The sequence below is a fragment of the Podarcis filfolensis genome (assembly GCF_964270895.1).
Source record: "Podarcis filfolensis genome assembly, chromosome: 9".
Classification (NCBI taxonomy): domain Eukaryota; kingdom Metazoa; phylum Chordata; class Lepidosauria; order Squamata; family Lacertidae; genus Podarcis; species Podarcis filfolensis.
In genome coordinates this window covers 51,896,642-51,919,908 of record NC_139610.1, presented here as the reverse complement: position 1 = coordinate 51,919,908, position 23,267 = coordinate 51,896,642, and the positions used below count along the sequence as shown (strand labels likewise).

Below are 23,267 nucleotides of genomic sequence, written 5' to 3'. Positions count from 1 at the left end.
AAGCCGGGACAGCTAGCGGGATCCATCCCGCTTGCTGTCATGGCTTCTTTGCTCTTTGGGGCTTGGGGGGGGGAATAATTTTTTTTATTCCCCCCCCCCCAAAAGTGTGCCCTATGGGCCGGTGCACCCTATAGGGTGAAAAATACGGTATGTATCTTGAGAGAACACGTAAGCAGGAAGCAACATTCAATTCTCCCACTCAGTCCTTCCCCAAACACACAGATTAGGGAACATTATTACAGGGGCCCAAAGCAGAATGAATGACTTCTGGAATTCTACTTTCTTGGTTGTTTTATTTATTTGTTTTACTCTTGATGTAACTTATAAAGGAACGGCCATGCTAGTCCATTGTAGCAAAAGCAAAAGGACCTTTTTCTTGGTACAAATAATTCCAACAGTAACAGACATCTTTTTGGGACATATGCACATTGATGAGCGAACATGTGAGCGCTAATGATGCACTTGTCGGCATCATGAACCCAAAATGCCTTCACTACTCTCAGATCAGAGAACTGTCTTTTACCTGCCTCGTCCTTTTGCCTCTGTGACAATTTCCAGCATCTGCATATTCACAGTCCGAGGGAGATTCAAATTCCAGTTCACAAAACACTAATACAATTTCCAATTCCAAAAATGTGTGAGCAAAAAAGACATTTCTCAGTGACACCATTTCTAAAAATAACACTTGCACAGATGAAAATGTGATGTTAAGGTTCCCAATCACTCCCTCCAGCAGATTATTTTTATAAAAAATAAAAATAAAAATCTGTGGTTTTGCTTATGGTGTATCATAGCCAAGGGATTCCTTATTGCTTTTTAACTATGCCTTCATTGACTGGTACTACTGGCTGGAACGTGGCTCATTTCACTTTACAGACTATCCTGCTACTGTAAAAACAAAAACTCTTTAGATGGATGAGATCCCCCAGCAGGCATTTGAATCCCCTGACTACTAGCTTATATAGACGTAAAAGGGAAAAGGCTGCGAAGAAAGGCTAGAATCTTCAGGGACATCAGCACGTATACTCTAAAAAAGAGAAATCTTTGGAGGCCATGCATCTTGGCAGGAAAACTCTCTTTCCTGATCCCAGATGTATGTTGGCTAGCTTTGTGTTTACTAGAAGCACATTTGTAATTACAAATACAGTCTAGATTTGACTCCTAGTATCCAAACTATTGTCCAGGACTGAACCTCAGGCTCAAAAGCTGCCCTACCTATAGGACAAAATGTACTGTTGACATCTCCCTCAACACACAGAGTGGGGGGAAATCCTAGAAGATATTATCTAGTACCACAGATTACACCGGTCAACAACAAATTTGTTGTCTGCGTTTTTTCAGTTGATTTAGGACGAATCTGATGCGCTGAATCCAAAAATCACATTGGTTTTGCTCATTCAGGTCAAGTTTTTGAGCGATGGCCACATGTCGGTTTTTTATGTTTTTGTTCACATGTACGCTTGTGTGGAGCATTTTAGAAGAAGTTGGTGGGGGTAAAATGCCATGTCGAATAATTGTTTTGATTGGAAATGATTATTTTAATGACAAGAAGTATTCAGGTCCGATAGTTCTGGGTGATTATGTCGAAAAGGGAGCAGTTTGAAGTCATAAAACATCGAAATCTTCCATAAATTGGTGCGGCAAAGCATAAAGTTGGGGGATCAACAGAAAGAACCGGAGCAGCCTCAAGTATCCTGATCTTCAATCAGCATGTCGTCCTGTAGCTCATTGTGATGAAATTCCAGTGCCTATCTTCGGAGAACTTCCTGACATTAGTGACGAAGATGCCTCCAGTGTTGAAGGACATGAAGAAGAAGAAGTGGTTCTTGAAGATGATGCTCCACATCCATTTTCCCAAAAGGAGTTGAATGATCTAGTTCGCGACCTCAGCTTGTCAAAGGACTCTGCCGAATTGTTGGCATCCAGATTGAAGGAAAAAAACCTCCTCTCTGACAGTGCTCGCATCAGCTTCTTCCGCAACAGGCATCAAGAGTACCTCCATTTTTTCTCAGAAGAGAAGGACTTGGTGTACTGTGCAGATATTGCGCAGCTTCTGCTCAAGCTTGGAGTGCCACAGTACGAACCCAAAGATTGGAGACTGTTCATTGACTGAAATGTGTTCTACTACACAACGGCAACCAGTTTGCCTCTATACCCCTGGCTCACTCGACTACACTGAAGGAGAACTATGAAGTGGTGAAGTATATGCTGGAGAAAATTGGTTATGATCAACATAAGTGGTTTATTTGTGTTGACCTGAAGATGGTGAACTTTTTGTTGGGACAACAGTCTGGCTTCACCAAGTACCCATGTTTTCTGTGCATGTGGGATAGTAGGGACCGTGCTCATCATTACACGAAGAAGGACAGGCCTGTGCGGGAGGAATTGGTGCCTTGCAAAGAAAGGAACGTCATCAACGACCCTGTGGTGGACAGAGACAGAATACTCTTCTCACCGCTGCACATCAAGCTCGGCTTAATCAAGCAGTTCACCAAGGCTCTGGACAAGGATGGTGACTGCTTCACTTACTTGTGCCAGGCTTTTCCAGGATTGACCATGGAGAAGTTGAAAGCTGGCATCTTTGACAGTCCTCAGATCTGTCAGCTCATCAGAGATCCAGAGTTCGGAAACTCAATGAATGAAGTGGAACTGGAAGCGTGGAAGGCATTTGTTCTGGTAGTGAAGAACTTTCTTGGCAACAATAAGGCCATAAACTACGCAGAACTTGTCAACAACATGCTGACTGCTTTCAGAAACCTGGGCTGCAACATGAGCGTCAAGATGCACTACCTATTTTCACATATGGACCGGTTTCCTGAGAACCTGGGTTCAATGAGTAACGAGCGGGGGAGAGATTCCATCAGGACATGAAAGAGATGGAGACCAGGTATCAGGGTCGCTGGGACACAGTCATGATGGCTGACTACTGATGGACTCTGAAGAGAGACCTCCCTGCTGCTGAGCATTCCAGGAGTTCCAAGAAACAGAAGTTCAAGCCCTGAAGTTTGAAAAATGGTGAAGCAACATGCAATTTACGTGTACTTACCTTTATCAATGCCCACCATTCAGTTTACAGTAAACCTGACCTGATGGAGAGAAACGGATGCCATTTCCTGATTCAGCAGTGCAAAAATACCCTAAATCAGTTGTAGAAATCTAGACAACATTCAAAAAGTAAAAAAATTGTTGCCCAGTGTTATTATTTTTAAAGGAGTCCCGCCACAGAAGGCAAATGCAAATCTACGGCTACATCACTGTACTTCTAAAAATGGAAGAATGCCCCACAACTAATCCTTGGAAGTTACAAAGGCACAAGACAAGAGAAGCTGGAAAACAAACCAAGCTTTGGAGAAAAAAAAGCCATCGTTTGCTTGACTGAGTGACAAACTTGTGGTTGGTTAAACAAATGATGGCTTAACTTTATGTGTGAACCAGGCCAATAAGTTAGATGCTCTACAACATATCTGTAATCCAGCTGGAAGAAAAAAGTTTTGTTTGGTGCCCAATCAAACCTTGATTTAGAAAGGGTACTTGGTTCATACATAACACTAAGCCACAGTGAAAACAAACCATAGGCCAAAAAAAATATCATGGCTTCAGACAGCGATTTGCTGGGAGTAAACAAACCATAGTAGAGCTACTAGGCAGTGTCCACACCTAACACTAAGCCATGGATTTTAAAAATAATGGTTTAGAGCTATGACGTAATTAGGCCTAAAAACGTATTAAACATTACTTATTTACGTTTTAGGATATGATGCTACAAATTAACATTTCAGTTAAATGTTTACTGTGGTGCTTTATAACAGCAAAATAAAAAGACGAGCATTGAAAGTCATGTGCAGACTTTGTGTTCATTTTTTATTATCTATCATATTACATGTTGCAAGAGAGGTGACTAAGGTGTCCTTGCCATAGGTGTCAAAATACCTTGTTCTGGCCTTGCTTTTAAAAATCAACTCCAGAAGTCATCTTAAAATGAAGTGTGCCGCAGACAATCAACTAAATTATTATTGGCCTATGTTGTCATCTTCATGCACAAAATTACAGAAAATATTTCCTATTAAACAATTTACTCATTAAGATTTACAGTGCAGTAAATGTGGGTGTCTACTCTGAAGTAAATCCCATTGAGTTCAATGGGACTTTCCCCTACTGAAGCATATGGAGGGTATTGCTGTTCCTAACAACCACTTAAAACATATCAGATTTTGCAAGGGTGCTCTGCTTTTTTATATAGAATCATCTTGATAAGAGCATTCTGGAGCTATTTTGATAACTTAAAATATGGTTTGACCCCCAACTTCAATGCTGCCAGTTACCTAACTTATTAATGCCTCTTTCAGAAAGGTCATTGTAGAATCGGAGAAACTAGCCCTTTAAATAGGGAGCATAATTCTCCCCCCTCTCCCTGTGTTTTGGCAGAACAATTCCCGTATCTGTAGATAATATCTCAGCTATACTTTGCAAGACTGCTTTACCTGGACCTATGCCAAGGATCTGGGTAAGTATTTCTGTTTCCGTGATCTGATTTCCTAGTGGGCAGTCAACAGTGTTAAATCGCCTACAAAGTCTGAACCTTATGTCAATTCAGGGAGCCTCGACCAACTGAACCCAGTCCCTCAACTGACAATGGTATCAATAGCACAAAGGTGTACTAACACACATTAAGACAGAGACAAAGACCCATGCTGCATCTTGAATTATACAACCTGCACCAAGCTCAAATTAAATTTAATATGTCCTGCCATGTTTGCATGGGACTTTTTCATTCTGATTTTATGGTCAATTTCACAGTCTGTAACTTTTTAGACCATGTGTGTTGTGCATGTGTACGTGCGGCTTTCTAATGCAATTTTTGAACAATGCAAATAAAACATAGAAACATAAACTAAAAAGAAGAGAGCTCCAAATTTGAGGGGGGGGGAATACCAGTTGCCCAAGAGTGACCTGTGCTGAGGCCAATCTTCAGTTATGCTATCTCTTGGTTATGTTTGGTTATGTCTAGTCACATCAGACATTCAGTGAGGCCAAACATCATATGTGATTAATTACTTTTATATATGCACATAGAATCTGGACACACTTGGTTTCAGCATCAGATACCGCAATAAAAAAAATGGCACGGGAAGGAATCTTTAAATCATATTTTTGGTAAGCCTACTACTGACTTCAGTCCTCATGCTGGAACCAGCTCCACTGAAAGATGTGGTCCACAGCCTGTAAATTATGAGTCATGCCTAAAGAACCTTGGCTCTGTTACCTCTTTCATGTCTAAATTCAAATTTATTCCAACATCCTAGATTCTGGCTCCTACCACAATAGGGATGACTCAGTTAACACAAACTGGATTCCAAGAAACTGTGTGTACAAATGACATTGAACGAACTTATGGAAAATAATAGTTTCCTTTCTTGACTATTTTTTTTTTGAGGGGAGAGGGGGTAGTCTACAATATTATTTTATCATAACTGTTTGCTATTTTGACCAAGGTTTCAATATATGGTAACCGCACTTACTAGGGAGGAGCTCCTCCTGAATCCTGTGGCGGGGAGTGAATTTCTGGCTTGCATATGTATGCTTAGGCATGTACTGACTACACACTTACTATACATTTTTCACAACTGTTGCTTTTTTTGTCCCTGCTTTGCTAGAACAAAATGCAGTCTTTCAGAGCTGCTCTGAAAAGGTTAGGTTTTCGATGTCAGCGTACTGACAAATCTTTCAAAACTGAAGAAACCTATCAAAAACATTCCCTAGGATCAGCCTTTCTCAGCCTGGTGCTCTCCAGATGTTTTTATTTGGTCAGCTGTGTGTTTTTTATTAATTTGTAAACTGCTTTTTATGTGTCAAGTCAGTCTAGAAATATACTGCAATTTGTTTGTTTGTTTGTTTGTTTTGCTCAAGGTAAGCTTAAAAACAGGACAAGAAAGGTTCTAAAGCAATACAAAATGAACACCTAAAGCTTTTGTTGAAACAAAAATATCTCCAATTGTTTTTGGAAGGTGGGCACCTGCCGTATCTCAACAGGACTGCTGTTGCTTGGAATGAACTACTATCATCCCTGACATGCCATCTGCTGCTGATGTGGAAGTTCAAAACATCTGGAAGGCTGACCTATACTAGTCTATAATTTTCTAACTTCCCCCGTTTGGCAATTTATGAGGGCATCCAGCCTACCTCATCTTTTTCTTAAGCTGCATCTCTAGTTAACAACTCCATAAAGATTATATCAGAGGTTAAGTATTTCCTCCCTGTAAAGATGTACTTGTAGTAAGTAAATCAAATACTGAGATTCATAGACTTCAGAGTGCAGTCCTTAAGGTACTCATATTAGCTGACCTAAAGGGGTTACTCAAGGTAAATTATTTTAAAATTGCCAATTATTAGAGCTTTCAATAACCAAGGTTAAGGGTGCATTCAGTATGAACACCATGTTCTTTAAGGCTACTGGAGCATTGAGCTACATGACTTGTGCCTTACAGACACAATTCATTTGAATAATGCCACGGCTTCCTCTTGCCTAAACGAATTATTGGTTATTAATTTCTCACTTAGCTGAAATTATTTCTAAGCATAGATTTTGTGAACAAGTGCCTCAAACATTGCATGAAGCACAAACTGTAGTCCAGAAGAACAGACATAAGGAAAATTACTAATACACTATACAAGGCACATTGCAAATTGCTGGTGTACATTATGTCACAGTTTTATATTTTGTTTGATTTTTCAAAACATTTATGCATTTGTGTGGATGACAGTGTGAAAATCTGTGGAGTTTAATATGATTAAATTTAAAAGACAAATTCAGAACAGATGCTGTTGGTAGAACAATGCTGGCTTTGAAAGGGAACAATTTAAACATTATGATGCAGTCACAGAAACTAATTAAGCTATGAATCAACTTAACAAATTGCAAGCAAATTGGTAAATGTTACAGATGCTTCTAGTGGTCACTATGCTAAGGCTTCAGGGAAAAGTAGCTGTGGCAGCAGGCAGTCATTCATATTTACTGTTCCTATCTGTTGTCTAGCAACCAGACACCCAATGGCACCATGACCACTTGACACCACTGCATTGAAACTACCCCAGCATGAAGAATACCTCACTCTTCATGCTTTGTGCAAAAATAATTCTGAAGGCTCCTTCATCTCAAAGAATAGTGCCATTTGTAAATGCTCCTAGGTGGACTCTCTGAAGTGCTTTCCTGTTTTTATCACTTGCCAGTAAGGGCGATATGTAGGCAAACTCGGGAGAATTAGAATGTCAGCTTTCACAAAGACCTGTGCATAGGCAAGGAATCCTTTCAAACTCCATGTAGGATTGGCAAAGTCAATTTTGCCTTGGACTTGTAAAGCAGGAGTCACCCGCACAGGAGCATGGCCACCCCCCATCAGGTTCCAATCCCCTCTCCTCTTTTGTCTACCTGTTTCCATAACACATCAAAGAAAATGAAACAGCACAGGCCCAATGATCACAGCAACTCTTCCCAGTAGGGCAGCAGTGAGGACTGAAGGTCCCAGCTCTTCCACATCTCCCTATGGCTCCTCCCCTGGTTTCTTTCACAGAAGCATAAGGCTCTGTCGTCTTGACTCTCACCGCTCCTCCCATTTCTCTGCGTGTTCTGGGAGATCAGGGGGGAGGGGAGCTGGTCACAGAAGGAGGGGGAGAGTTTCTCCCTCTAACCATGCATCATTTCCCCAACACCAATCCTCTGGCTCTGAGCCTTCTTCCCCGGGGGTTCCCCAACCAGTGCCTCCCACCACTCCTTTGCATCTAGCCTCTCCAACCAGGGTTTGCGGACCTGTTCAAGCACTGGTTCACAATCCCAACTAAACTGTGACATCTAGTTTATACTAACCATGGTTAATGTTGCAGATGTAATGTTGATCACAGTTAGGACTACCAGGGAAAGGGGTGTGTTTGCATGTATATGTGTCTGCCTAATTTGTAAACTGTGTTTAGAAAACAGCCAGTGTTACATCTGCACCAGACTAACAAGGAGGACTATGGTATCTGAAATGCCATCAAATGTATTGTGGCAAAAAAATTTTTTAAAAAAATGTGGATATGCTGCCAGTTATATTTCACTACAAACAAATAAATTTTCCCATGACAGCTTACCTTCATATTATTTATTCTTAACAGACCTAATTTGTGTATGGAAATATCTCTTTTTCTCTCTCTCATGACAAGACAAGATGAATATTAATGCAGCAAACAGGTTACTTGTAATTCTGCCACAAAGCTGTGTTAAGGGAAGCAGAAACACCCAACTGCATTGCTTTTGAAGGGTTCGGGGCTAGAGAAGAGTGATGGAAAGAGATAAATTTATTACATGAATATATGGATTTGTTGCTTAGAAGCAAGAATTTAGCAGGCCATCAATCAGGCTGAATCACAAACTGAAAAGCATCACTCTGGGAGAGATACTGAAGTTGGGTGCAGGCACATACACAGAACACAAAACTAGGATTTACATTATCTATGCTGACTAGTGGCAACACTCAATGGTCTCTGCCAGAGCTCTGTGTCTACATGTTTCAGATATCTTAGAAGAAGAAGAAGAAGAAGAAGAAGAAGAAGAAGAAGAAGAAGAAGAAGAGGAGGAGGAGGAGGAGGAGGAGGAGTTTGGATTTGATATCCCGCCTTTCACTCCCTTTAAGGAGTCTCAAAGCAGCTAACATTCTCCTTTCCCTTCCTCCTCCACAACAAACACTCTATGAGGTGAGTGGGGCTGAGAGACTTCAAAGAAGTGTGACTGGCCCAAGGTCACCCAGCAGCTGCATGTGGAGGAGCGGAGACGCGAACCCGGTTCCCCAGATTACGAGACTACCGCTCTTAACCACTACACCACACTGGCTCTGTGTCTTAGACACAGAAACAGGTTCTTTTAATGTTAGGATTTTTCCAAAGAATGGAAGAGAAAAGGAAAATTAAGAGTTGGTTTATCAGAAACAACCACACACACACACACACACACACACACACACACACACACACCTGGTAGGTTTTAAGTCTTTCAGCATGGGCATTTGGTCTCACATTACTGGCATGGAATATGCTAAGTGCTATGAGGGAGGAAAGGGAAGATGATAAAATTCCACAGAAGTAAACTTCATCACCCTGAATTATGTTATATTATGCACTGCTCCCAAAGGAGTGCAACACCACAACACCTGCTTCTCTGAAACAAACTAGAAAGCCAGTGTATAATGATATCGCTCTGTGTGTGTGTGTGTGTGTATCCTCCTATCTCCTTTCCTTAAGGAAATCAGCCCTGAGTGCTCACTGGAAGGACAGATCCTGAAGCTGAGGATCTAATACTTTGGCCACCTCATGAGAAGAGAAGACTCCCTGGAAAAGACCCTGATGTTGGGAAAGATGGAGGGCACAAGGAGAAGGGGACGACAGAGGACGAGATGGTTGGACAGTGTTCTTGAAGCTACCAGCATGAGTTTGACCAAACTGCGGGAGGCAGTGGAAGATAGGAGCGCCTGGCGTGCTCTGGTCCATGGGGTCACGAAGAGTCAGACACGACTCAACGACTAAACAACAACAATCTCCTCCTGTTCAAAGGCCTGTCCACCTCTTCACCTTCTATGCTGATCTGGGCTCTTCTGGAAAGTACACCCAACTGGCAAAAGGTGAAAGAAGTTCATCTTAGCAGTCAGATTGCCGTGACACATCAATCTGCCAATGTCTAGCTTTGAAGTGTGCTTATGTGTATATAAAAAAAGAGAGATTTGTCATTCCATAGTGATTCACAACTTGCATTCAGAAGAAGCAATTTCATCCTAACCTTCTCTTATATAGATACAATAATTGGGAGATGAGATACTACGCCATTTGACTGACCTTGGATAAATGACTCAGCTTTCCAATTAACTGCACTTTTCAAACTCAAGGTAATATGTAAAGCTTGACCTTCCAAATGTTTAAAATAGTTTCATTCTGTAGGTACTCGTGAACCAGCTTGGATTTTATGAAGTCTTCAGCATAGTTTGCCAGAATACAGTGCAGCTGGAGTGTGTTTATTTAACCCTGGGTAATGGTTCCACCCTATTAATTTCAAAACTTTATATTCCAGATTGTATTTAAATAATATCTATTCTATGAGCTGGTTTTCACATCATTGTAAGCCAAACTATGACTGACTAGGAACAAACAAAAGACAAGGATTCTTGACCATGCTGCTCAAAGTGTGCTAGACCCACTTCTCTTTTTCCCAAGCTGGGATGAAACAAACCATAGTGAACCAGCACTCATTGTTTGTTTTTCTCCTTGACTTCCTCCTATGTTTTGTTTGGAGAGAAACAAACCATTAAGTGCTGGAGTTTTTTTAGTAATTGGAATGGTACTGCCCACAACCATTATTATTTCCAAATTAAATACAACAATTTCTCATCTTATGCAGGGGTTTGGTTTCAAGGGTTATGCATATAGTATACACAAAAATTGTGTACAGTGGTACCTCGGGTTAAGTACTTAATTCATTCCGGAGGTCCGTACTTAACCTGAAACTGTTCTTAACCTGAAGCACAACTTTAGCTAATGGGGCCTCCTGCTGCTGCCGCACTGCCGGAGCACGATTTCTGTTCTCATCCTGAAGCAAAGTTCTTAACCTGAAGCACTATTTCTGGGTTAGCGGAGTCTGTAACCTGAAGCGTATGTAACCTGAAGCGTATGTAACCCGAGGTACCACTGTATATTTAACCCCTTGGAGCCACTCCACAGCTAGTGGGGGAGAGAAAGCATCCCCAGCACTCCCAGAGTCAGTGTGCCAAGAGGGCCTTGCCCAGCAAGCAAGGCCAAGAGCCTGAAAGCTATTTCTGTGTCAAGTCCACTTGGGATACCTGGAACAAAAAGAGCTTTTAGGATCTTGGCCTTGCTTGGGGGGGGGGTCTGCTCAGTGCATCGGCTCTGGAACATTGGGGATGCTCCTGTGACATCTTGTGAGAGCATCCCTGCGCCTTGTGTCCAGCAAGATTGGCAGAGTGCTTAAAAGCTCTTTCCATGCTAGGTAACTCAAAGTGGACCCTGCGCAAAAACGGATTTTAAGCTCTCCACTCTTGTCTGGGTTGAAATTTCAACCAGGCCTCCTTCAACAGCATATGGTTGAAACTGTGCAAATCAAATGCATGTAACATGAGGGATTATTGTGTTCTGTTTTCTTTGCTCTTAATTAAGCCTTCTCAGGAACAAAAGCAGATCTAGGGGTGGGTTTACAAAAGAATGAGCAAAACTCCACTTGCACAAAACAGGGCTTTTCTCGCTTCTTCCTCCCTCCACTAAAGATGCTGTGCACACCCCAAAAGCCACTGCTGAGGGTTGGTGGAACTTCTAAAGCAGCATGAGCCATGGGACTTTGGACTTCAGCAGGATAGGAAAACTGGAGACAGTTCACTTTTCTGCTTCTACAAGACATCTCTGGATCCAAAACCTGTCCATATCTTTGAGGAGACTCCTATCAACCCTGAGCTGTCTTGACTCATCTCAAAGCAGCAAATTGTTGGAATGGAGAAAATATAGACATTGACATCTTTTTATAGAATGCCAGACATATGCTCCCTCCCACTGCAATAGACTTCTGGAGTACTTAAGAGAGATACTGGCAGTGTAATGCTGAACTTGCCTCTTTGGGGCATACGATGTCAGCATATTCTGTGGTGTCTTCTTTTCAGTCAGGAATTGTTGTTCATATTAACTTTGCTTTGGAAAAATCCTTGAATATTTGCAGATGTTCATGCACTTTTACATTCAAGCATTGTGTGGAATAATAGATGGACAATGATAGTGGAACCTACAAGTCCTTATGGTTGTAAAGAGACTTATACCAGACTGTTTGTATTAATATATTTTACATATTTAAATTAGATAATTAGTGGATTATTCTTATTGTTAACCTGAGCTAACCATTTTTCCCTTTCTTTCTTCTGCTATATTGTAGTTACGTTACAAAAGCTATATTATAGTTATATTACAAAAGCATTTGAATGAGTTTCCTGAAGGAAACAAGTATTTAATGTGTTTTTTTGCTGTTGCCATCCTCAGATTTTTTTTGAAGTGCAACAAGATTCAAACCACTTTAGCCCAGATAGGTCTATCTCAGGCTTCCTCAATCTTGGCCCTCCAGATGTTTTGAGACTACAGTTCCCATCATCCCTGACCACTGGTCCTGCTAGCTAGGGATCATGGGAGTTGCAGGCCAAAAAAAATCTGAGAGGTCGAGGTTGAGAAAGCCTGGTCTATCTGATAAAAGATCAGTCTATGTTGAGGAAATAAATCTATGAAGAGAGATTATCTAATTCAGGATGAAGAACTAAAGCCATGGGTAGTGCTACTTGATTGAATGATTTGGAAATAGTGTCTCAACTGGGACATTTCACACAACGAAAGCACTAAGGTGTGTTTAAAAATGTATGCTTTCAATCATTAGTTCCAAAGATATTTAGGAAACAGGCAGAGTTTATGCATGCTCAATATGTGCACGCACATTGCACCAAACCCAGAAGTGACCCAGAAAGGTCATAAAGATGTCACTGAAACATCACTAAAAGGATGAAATGTTGACAGAATGGGGTCTTTTCAGGGATTTTCAATGGATTTCATTTATAAGTGATTTCACTGACACATGTGGTGCCTCAGAAAGTAACCCCCACATAAATGGGGGTTGGGGTGCTGCCTATATCAACATTACTGGTTTCTGAAGCACAAAGATGGAGCAGTCAGTATATGCCATCTTAAGCATTTACAAGTAAAAAAGGTGAAACCAAAGTTGGCTGCTCAAAAGACAGGACTTTTGCTGCCACTAATTCCAACACAGTCAGATATATAGTACCATAGTATATACTATATTATAGATATATAGCCTTCTGGGTCTTCCATTACAATTTTCGTCTTACTAATCTCTGAGCCCAGTTCAGCTATGTAGTCTATACTTTCTGGAAGACAATAAGCCAAATAAGCAACTTTCATTATTCCTGTGCGTTTGTCAGCAATACAAAGTTATCATGAGGCACACTTTCTCCTCCCTCTACCTCCCAGGATTTTTTTTGGGGGGGGGTGGGGATTTTATCAATTCTTTCTATAGCCATCTGCTGTCTTACCATGCATTGCTTGTAATATCTGGGCCAATATGAACCATGTTAATGAAAACAACTCATCCAGCTAAGTTATCTTTGAATGGATTCTACGCTATTTTATTTATTTATTTGCAAATGGAAAACCTATTCTTGACTTGACTGTACAACTGTCATTTTCGTCATCATTACTATGTTTATATGTGACCCGAGAAACCACAGGAATGCAGGGCTGTCATTTCAGCATGCGTTTTCAAACTACTGGCAATTTCTTACTGTGAATCATGTTTCTATTTAATTGCATGGAAGTTGACTAGCAATAAACTTTCAGGCATTAGAATTACCTATTGCCAAGTGTCCCGGTAGGCACAAAATGAATCTACAAAACATTTAAAGCTAGTTAAAACTGGAGAAAATGGGGCAGGGTGGGAGTAATGCAGATATATTTTTATCAGGACACAGTGGTTCAAGGGGCAAAGCAACAAAACTATCCCCTAATCAACACATTTTCTATCAAGTTTTAAGTACTTTATTGTCAGTGTGATTGCTGACCTCCAACTAATTGTAAAACCTGAACCTTCAGCTTCCAGAGTCAGAGGGAACCAATTTGACTGCAGTCATTTTACGACTGATAATAAAGATACTGTGCCAAAAAGGAAAACCGGGGGGGGGGGGGAGAGAGAGAATCCAATGTTTACATCCACTGCAACAGGGTAGGTTGCAGGACTACAAGTTCCACCAGCCCCAGTCAAGGAGTCCAGAAGCACTCCATACATGCACTACATGGTTGGGATGACCACAGACAAAATGGACGGCCCTCTGTCATGCATGTTTCACTTGAGATTCCTGGATTGTAGGCAGTTGAGTCAGATGACCCTCAGGGCCCTTTCCAACTTTAGAATTCTACAATTCTATGAAGAGTAGTAGCCATGGGGAGATACATAAGCCGGAGGTCAGGGGCGTGGCCTCTCTGCTACTTCGACTAACTCACTGGGGGCACACCTAGGAGTAGCTGAGAGATGTAGGACCCGTGGTCATGTCTTTTCCTACATTGTAAGTATACTTTTGATAATAAAGAGATAATTCCTCACTCTGGACATCCCTTGCCTTACAATGCTGAGACTTCATTGTAGGGGACTCCTGGATATAATACATCTTTTCTAGTTTAAGCTAAAATTTTATTGCACTAGGTAAACACCTTCTGTAAATAGTTTTTTTAAGACAGAAAAATACTCTGCATTAAATTTTACTGCAACTTTTTATAACAGAAACTTTATCTAGAGATTATCAATTTGTGAGCTGCCCTGGGATCTTCGGATGAAGAGCGGTATGCAAAGTTAATCATCATCATCATCATCATCATAAAATAGCAATGACCAATAAAGTGAGTGATGATTACTCTTGAAGCACATCCATGTAAAACACCTACACAGAAGTCAGAGAAAGTATAAACCACAAATCATTGTTCACACCTCATTTTAGTTTAATTTTAGTTATCTGTACAACTTATCCGAACTGTATTTAGCCATCCTTCCAGTTGACATGCTTGCGGCTATGTTAGACATAAATGAGCTTACAGTGAAAACACATGGTAGTTATTGTTTGCTTTCATGTTGTTAAGCAACTGGAAGTTTATCAGGTTTCCTCAGCCAATTAACTGCCCATCCTGCCTTAGCAGAAAGAAAGATCAATGGGTCAAATCCTCAAATAGCTTTAAGCTTTCCACAAACGGCTTTGCATGTTACTATCAACAGACAGGGTTCAATTGGATAATTCCCAAGGAGCAAACCTAGATTAAGAATTCTATCCACATTTGTGCTTTGTTCCTTCATTTGAGAGGAAACATGTTTTACATGGGAAAACAATGCAGGAATTGCTGAAGGGAGAAACCCGTCAACGCATCTGAAAAAACAAATAGTGACACATTTGGAAAACAGTACCTCACTGAAGAAATTACAAGAGAGGGCATATGAAAGACCTGCGACCTTTCTTTCTCGCAACAGTGACATCTTTATATGATACTGCATGATTCTGTGTCAGGTAATGAATGACTGATGACTTCATTAGTACTCCCTTCCCTAACGAAGAGAGCAAGTGGTTCTTCATGTGAATAGACTGCATAGCTGTGCTACAATAGCAAACAAAGATAAATCAATGTGATTTTCTTGCACTCTATATTGCATTTTATCAAGAAACCATAATTTTAAAACATTACTTTATTATGCATATGCCACCCATCTGACTGGGTTTCCCCAGCCACTCTGGGCGGCTCCCAACAGAATATTAAAAACACAATAAAACATCAAACATAAAAAATATTCCCTATACAGGGCTGCCTTCAGATGTCTTCTAAAAGTTAGATAATTGTTATTTTATTTCCTTGACATCTGATGGGAGGGTGTTCCACAGGTCATGTGCCACTATCAAGAAGGCCCTCTGCCTAGTTCCCTGTAACTTCACTTCTCGCAGTGAGGGATCCACCAGAAGGCCCTTGGAGCTGGATATTTGTTTTATACATGCTATCAAAGCATTCATCCATTTCCAATCAGCCCCTCCAACAGAGCCTGTGTGGTGTTGGGGTTGGATCTGGGAAGCCAGAGTTCAAATCCCTACTCGGCCATAAAGCTCACTCTGTGACTTTGGACAGGTCTTTCAGCCTAGCCTACCTCATAGGGTTATTGTGGGGATTAAACGGGGGGGGGGGGAGAACCACCTTGAGCTCCTTGGAGAAAAAGGTGGAATGTAGATGTGGTAAATAAAAAATATCCTTAGACAGATGGCCAGATGCAGCATAACACATAGAAACCACAGTCCCGACACAATAAAAAAATGTGTCTCACTGAAATATGGGCACTTCATAGGAATCTGGTGCAAGATTGTGCTGCAAAATGGAAAAAGGGGGACTGGGAGATGAATGTATGGGGAGAAACTAATTGCCTAAACCTACAAAACTAAATATAGCATTAAAGTGTGAATCAATGCAAGTCTCTTTAAAGGTTGTATGTGCCTTCAGTCCTACTGATCTGCAGTGTTTAGGAAAATGTTATATGCTTATAGCAGGGATGGTGATTCTCCCAAATGCTGTTTGATTCCCATCATCCCCAGTTAGCAAGGTCAATGGGGGTTGTAATTCAGCAACATCTGGAGGGACAGAGGCTCCCCACCCCCAACTGAAAACATAACAACACCAATTTGATTAAATCATAGAAGCATAAAATTGTAGAGTTGGAAGGAACCACTAGGGTCATCTAGTCCAACCCTCTGCAATGCAGGAATCTTTTGCCCATTGTAGGACTCGAACCCACAACCCTGAGATTAAGAATTTCACGCTCCACCGATTGAGCTATCTCCCAGGTGCTGTGTCCATTCCGTATTTTCATGCCAGATACCGTAAAACAAAATTGATATACCAAATTTAACCCCTGTATTACAAAGGAGAAACTTCAAACTACGTTGAGTTGAAATAACATGTTGACAACATTCTAAAGATTAAACATGGTCAAAATAATGGAATAAAATATGCGGGGGGAAATGTGAAGCTAGAGGTTCCTGGACGAGCATATTGCTGTGACTTCGTTCTAACAGCTTGGATTTCCTTGTGCAATGCATACATTTTATCACTAATTCAACATTTATCTGTTTTCATATGTAAGCAAAACTTTATCTCCATTTCTGATCTAATAATCTCATTCCTAAAAGCAACACAAAATGTTAATGTACATCAAAAGACTATTATGGGTACTCATAGTTCAGGTTGCGATGCCCACATTTTCCATAAAAGTAGCCTGTTCAGTATGCAAATGATTCATAAACCAAACAGAAAATAAACCTGAAACACTTCTTGTTTTAAGCATGCAGCTTTTATCACCCCTGCATCACTTTAGGAGCAGCTGAAATTAGTTTAATATCACGCCCTCCTCAGCAGAAGAAGAGTCTTCATTATATTGCAACAAGTTTGCTTAATGCTTGGCTACTATGCAGATATGACTTCTATTTAAAGGCTTTTTTAATTGCCGGCTCCCAACTCAATTTAAAGTGTCAGATGCTAAGAGTCACATGTTAATATTCTGGCTTTTAGATCATACCTAACAGTTTAATGGATCAGAGCAGAAGGATTTAAAGACGCCTTTACTATTGCATACAACAACAAGCAGTTATACAGCAATGCAGCCATTCCTTCTAGTTTCCGTCTAGTTTACGTAGCAATATATTTGAACACCTTCTGTACACTAAACTGTGTTTCCTTGACTATTTTGGATTAAATATCCAGCACAGCATAATTACCTTCTTTAAATCTGTCCAGTCCTCCTCAATTTTTTTTAAAAAACACCTTGTTTTTAAATTTATATTTGAAGCAACCAATTAAAAAATTGTGCTAATTAAGGTGTTTATTGAGCATTCACCCTGAACTGTTTGCACTAAATTTAGAAAGCAACTGGATTTGTCGGAAGAGCAGGAAAGCCACTATACCAAATTGTATTGCTAGCTATTGTGGATCTCAAACTGTCTCCATGGCCATCTAAAGTACCTTTCCTGTCAACACTCCAGCAGTTTGATACAGATGAAAAATTAAATCCTTCCCTGTGGTTACTCAGCCCCTGGTTGCAGCAACTACAGTCAAAAGAATTGATGGTCTTTTCCACTGTAAAGTGTGAGATGAACAACCCACCGCTATGAACACTTACTATTTCTATAATATGGCAGGCTTTCACAAAACACAGAGCAAGAAACTACAGAGGGAACACTGAGGCGCACAAGCCGTGATAGAAAGGTCAAGTCTCCTAGATTACCATTGCCAGCAGTGGACAGGAAATCCTTTTTTCTCCCTCAAAACATTGAAGTCTGTCATGGGTTTACAATTGTACAGCTGCTACACGGTGAGATTGCACAACTAAACAGCAACAGCAACAACAAATAACAACAACAATTTTACTATGTATATGCCACCCATCTGACTGTGTTGCCCTAGCCACTCTAGGAAGCAATTATAAAACCACAGTAAAACATCAAACATTAAAAACTTCCCTATATATTCCCAATATGTTCTTTTTAAAAGGGATCAAGTGGAAATGCAGAAGGCATGGCAACGTGCTTTAGACTAGATGTGGCTAACCCTTTTCTGCCCAAGGGCCACACTATCCTCTGGAGATAAAGTGTGTGTGGTGAAAAAGTCACCCCCTCACATTCTTGTACACACATCCAAACTTATTCCAGAACGCATGCATACTGGGGTGGGGGTGGGATTTGTACTCGTGGCCACAGGCGGTTCTTGGGGGACAACTCTCCAATTTCCCTCAAATCATCTTCCCACAATCCTAATCACACTAGTCCTAACCCAACTAATGAAATCTTGTTTCAACACTCTTGCACTGCAACTGCAGCAAAGTTCTCGGAGGCTATTTTGGGGAGAGGCAAATCAGGACCCCACAGAGCTGGGGGTTAGCCACCCCTGCTTTAAACAATGCAATCCAAATTGCACATAATGCTGTGATGTTTCCTGCAATGTAAAGGTGTCCTTAGCAAATGGCCCATAGGCCTCTTCTGGACTGACAAAAGGCTTTCACTCTGTCCATGTAGTGCCAAGCTGTTTCATGTCCCAACCCACCTACAGACCAGGGCTTACAGTATCGCTTAAACAGAGTAAGTCAGCCATCTTAGGTGGCAGTTGGGCAACCATTAGACTATCCGCTACTTAACTGATCATATTTTTGCCACATTTCTATTGTGGGCCTCAGAGCCTGAAACATGCTATTCTTAATGACACAACAGAGAAGAATCTCCCAGGTTGGAATATTAGCAAGATAGAACACCTGTTGGTGTTATTATATTCCTTCCCCTCACATTTTTTTTTCCAGTTAAGGAAGATTCAAATAATGTGAAACCCAATGAAGCCACATTAAACACAGTTTCTAAAATGGGGCAGAAGCTACTCTTCCTACTAACCACATAAAAATTAAGGTTTTATGTTGAGTTAAAACACACACACAGAGAGCAAAATTAGGTAGTTACTATGCAATGCCTCCTTGATACAATTGTGTGCATATGTCCTGAACCCCTGGCCTACCTGGTGGCAAATCAGTAGGTCAAATCCCCAGTCCAGGGTTAATCCAGGTGTCCAAAGTGAAGCACAGTCCCACAGAGATCCTGGAACTGACCTCAACGTGGGCAGATCAGCAGACACAGCCCCTCAGCTCTGCTTCCCTTGGGTACTTTGCCTGCTGATTGCAGCATCTGGGCTTGATGAGGCAGGTGACCCTCACCTGTTGAAGGCCTACTCCAGCTGAGGAATCACATCCCTCCTCCCACAGCTAACAAGCCATACCTGGCCAGCCAGGGAGCTGGGCTGGGGGCCCTTGCTTGCCTCAGCCTCCTGAAGCACCCTCCCCACTGCTCGCTACACCTCAGAGCCCACCGTGTTTGTGGGGACAGGGGCCCCTCTGGCTCTGGCGATGGGTCCTGCTGCTCTGGTTCCTGCACACTGACCTCCATCCGCTTGCCATCCTCCATCGCTCTGTGCTTCCTTCCCCATCCCCTGCTCGCCCTGGTGTGTCCCAGCTACACCTCTCGCCAGAATCCTCTTCCTCCTCTCCATTGTCCTGCCAGTTCGTGACAACAGTGAGATTAATATATATACCACAATTATCTCTGTGTATGATGAGTCCATAGGTGGATACCGGTGCTCTATTAAGAAGCAAAGCATCCAGTTATGTTTAAGATTCAATAAATATGAAAATGAGTAAATGGTTAGCTCTTTAATAAAGCACAAACAATGGTTTAGATCCCATGAGTGGGCACTCATGGGACGCTCCTGCTGGCAGAAGATAGGGGGAGCAGATTTTTAATGACTCTCCCTTCTGTCCTGTGTCCCCTATAATCAGCTGATGGTCCCCCTGGACTAAGATGGTGGGAGGCACTTGGGACTGTAGGGGAAAGGAGGAATCTCTGAAAATTGCCTCCTCTCCTTCCCCCACTGGGAGTATCCACCAGATCAAAGTCCTTCTGCAAACCAAAGGCACTTTCCCATTTGCAGAAGGGCATTTAAGGATGTAAGCCTGCAAAATGCTGCATCTATAAATACCTGCTGGGAATCACTGTGAAGGGAAAAACCCAATACAAAGCTGAAAAATATGATGCTTTGTCAGCACATAAACAGTTTGGGGTTCCCTAACCATCGAGCATCAAGCTATGATGTTATGAGAGCATTGCAGATTTTAAACACTGGTAACTCAAGATTCGCAGGACCAAGGGTTTTAGGATGACTAAGGCTGGTACCATAGTCAGGCAGATATGGAAATTTTACAACATGCAAAAGTGATCAGGAAGATTTGTAAGGAATAGATTATTTAATCAGACCTCTATGCAGAATACCAACAACACGACTGTGACATTTAACAGCATTAACTTGTTCACATATTTATTATACACGTTCACGTTCCAAATCTCTCTGCCTGATTTACAGAAATGTCTCATTAAATGAGAAACTCCACTTATACTTTAAGCATACTAGAAACAGAATATTAAACAAGGACACTTGAATGGATTTCTCTAACAGGCCTTCCTTTTTTAAACTATCATTAAGGTTAGAGAATATGCTATCAAAGCATATCAAATTGTCTAAGACAACCACTTGCATCTGGTAGTCACAACTGCAGCTAGGTAATTAAGAACACAGATTCATATTTACATGTAAAGTTCTGTGGCTGCAATTTCAGTCTGTTAGGATCCCAAGACTATTTGGACACAACACTGTGAAAATGGGTTTTTAGGAGTGTTATTGTGGTAGGGAAAGGACTGCAAGCACACAGGGGTTCCACCCACTGAAGTGGGAGGTCATGGAATAACCACATCCACTTGAGCAAAAGCCTTGCCATCCAAATCAAGGATCTCCCATGCAAGACTCTAAAAACCCAGCAAGTATTTGGGCAACTGGTGCAGAAATTACTGAGATACTCAATGGTCCTTAAGAATGTATTTGAGAGGCAGGGTGTGTGTGGAATATTCACTAAAACCAGACTCCAATTGACCCGTCATTGTTTTCAGTTGAACTTATAGCAATTGTGGGCACCCAAAAAGATTAGGCAATCTTGAGATTAAATATGGAAAAGTAGAAGAGAAAACTGTTTCTGTGCTGTTTTTCTGTGTGGCTTGTCTAAAAGCCTCCATTTGTTTTGTGGATAAAATAGATAAAAATTTAATTAATTCTAAAACAACTAGCAAATTTCACTGTGAGTAGGCCTATCAATGGCTATTTAACCATGACTACTCAACAGAGCATGTTCAGGAATAGTACATTTCTGGATAGCGGATTCTTGGGGACAAAGCTTGTAAAGCCATGCTTTATTTATTTTGAAAAATTAGGCTGCTTTTTCCAACAGATCAAAATGGCTCCCAGTTGGCCGTGGACTTGGAGACTCGGCTAGCACCGCTAGCGCCCTCCCGACTCGTGAAGGAGCCTTTTTAAAGGCTACGGATCGGGTGCCGGGGAGAAGCGTGGTGCTTTGAGTCCTCTGCCATCCCTGCCGAGCGAAGCCGCATGCCATCCGGCGGAGAGCGCTGACTTCTTCCATTGAGAATTTGGACTTTTAACAACAACCCGTGAGTAAATTGGAAATCGGGTTTAAAAGAAGAAAAATTTTTGGGATTTGAGACGAGCGGGGGGGGATCTAAAAAGGAAGTCAGTCCCCCTCCCTATTGTAGACATTTTAAAACAAGGATTGGGAAGCCAAGGCCCAAAAAGAACGGTATCTTTGCTAAAATCAAGAATTCCATGATGGGAAAGTACAAGAATTGTGCTGGAGGAAGAATTGAAGGAGAAGGAAAATGCACCCCCCTCCCTGGGAACCGGGGCGATTGAGGAGTGAGCCTGGTGAAAAGAGCCGGTGATTTTGACAGCTGTCAAAGTAGCTGTCAAAGTCGGAATTTTAAAGAGGATTTTATTACAAGGACCTTGCTGGTCAAATTTGTTACAACTTGATATAATTTGTTAAGACTTGAATACAAGAGGAGCTTCGGGACATTACAAAGATGGGCGTAAGCCGGGAAAAATACAACACTTCGGAATTTCACAGAACTGGTTATCTCCTGGGAAAGCTGCAAAACTGAAACTGAATCTCGTCTACAGGGTGTTTAGACTAAAAGGAGACAACAGAATACCTTACTGAAGAAGGAAGGGACTGAACGCAAGTTTTTGTTCCTGAATAACAACAACCCATGTAGAGTTACTAAACTTCTGAATAAGAAAGTTTTAGCAGCGGAACAAGAGGAAGCTGGACTATAACCTTGAAAGAACAATGGGGGGAATTTTATAATTTGACATTTTTAAAGATTTAGGAATTAATTTTTAAAAAAAAAGTAATCCTAAAAATGGGAAATAATTCTGCAAGGAGTTGGGGGAAAAATGGGATTGATGGACTTAAGATTTCCAGGCTGGAAACATAGATTGGAGGATAAGGGAAATTAAACCGGGGAAGGGGAGGGAGAATTAGAATCCAAAGGCTTGCAACTATTTTCTGAATTGGTTTTCTTTTTTCTAATATATTTTTTATTTTTTTATACTTTTATTCTGTGTGCTTTTACTTTAATGGGAAAAAAGGGGGACATTGTGGAAAGAAAAGGGGGTGGGCTATGGGGAGAGATCTTTTGCTTTTTTTTTTATCAAGGGTGTTGCATAAGGTTTGTATAAATTTAAATTTGAACAATGGGGTATATAAATTGTGCTTTAAATCAGAAATAGAACTTGTGGAAACAACAATATGAAAGGGGAATACGGTAGGGGTGGGGGAAGGGGGGAGTCCCAGAAAGTGGATGTTTGAAAATAAGGTTCTGAATGTATCTTCATAATTTCTTTTCTTCTCTTTCTGTATTTTGGAAACTTCAATAAATATTATTTAAAAAAAAAAAAAAAAAAAACAAAATGGCTCCCAGTTGCTTTAAACTGTTTCATAGCACAATCCTTTAATGTACTCTGAAGTAAATTCCATTGACTCTTGTTGTCCTTATTCCAAGATAACTGGTTATACTATTACAATGGTGAAAAGTAGTCAATCTACACTTAGCAATTTAATTGATACAGTAGCATTCCAATTCACTTTAAAATACTAATAACTTTTATATTGCTGCTTGTTTAATTACATTTAATGTTCACAGAATATTGCCCTGTAAATCTGCCTTGAGCGTACTCTAGAA

At 41.0% G+C, this 23,267-nt stretch overlaps 1 protein-coding gene across 13 annotated transcripts in view; it reads right to left on the bottom strand.

Annotated features, from left to right (window-relative positions):
• Positions 1-23,267, bottom strand: part of CAMK2D (calcium/calmodulin dependent protein kinase II delta) — a gene marked incomplete at its 3' end in the record, with an annotated part of 142,814 nt that overhangs the window by 92,797 nt on the left and 26,750 nt on the right. Inside the window, exon 1 of one of the 13 annotated variants that reach the window (XM_083571460.1) lies at positions 19,147-19,630. The exons of the other annotated variants lie outside the window; for them this stretch is intronic. Of the gene's footprint in view, positions 1-19,146; positions 19,631-23,267 lie in introns of those variants that run through there. 13 annotated transcript variants of the gene reach the window in all.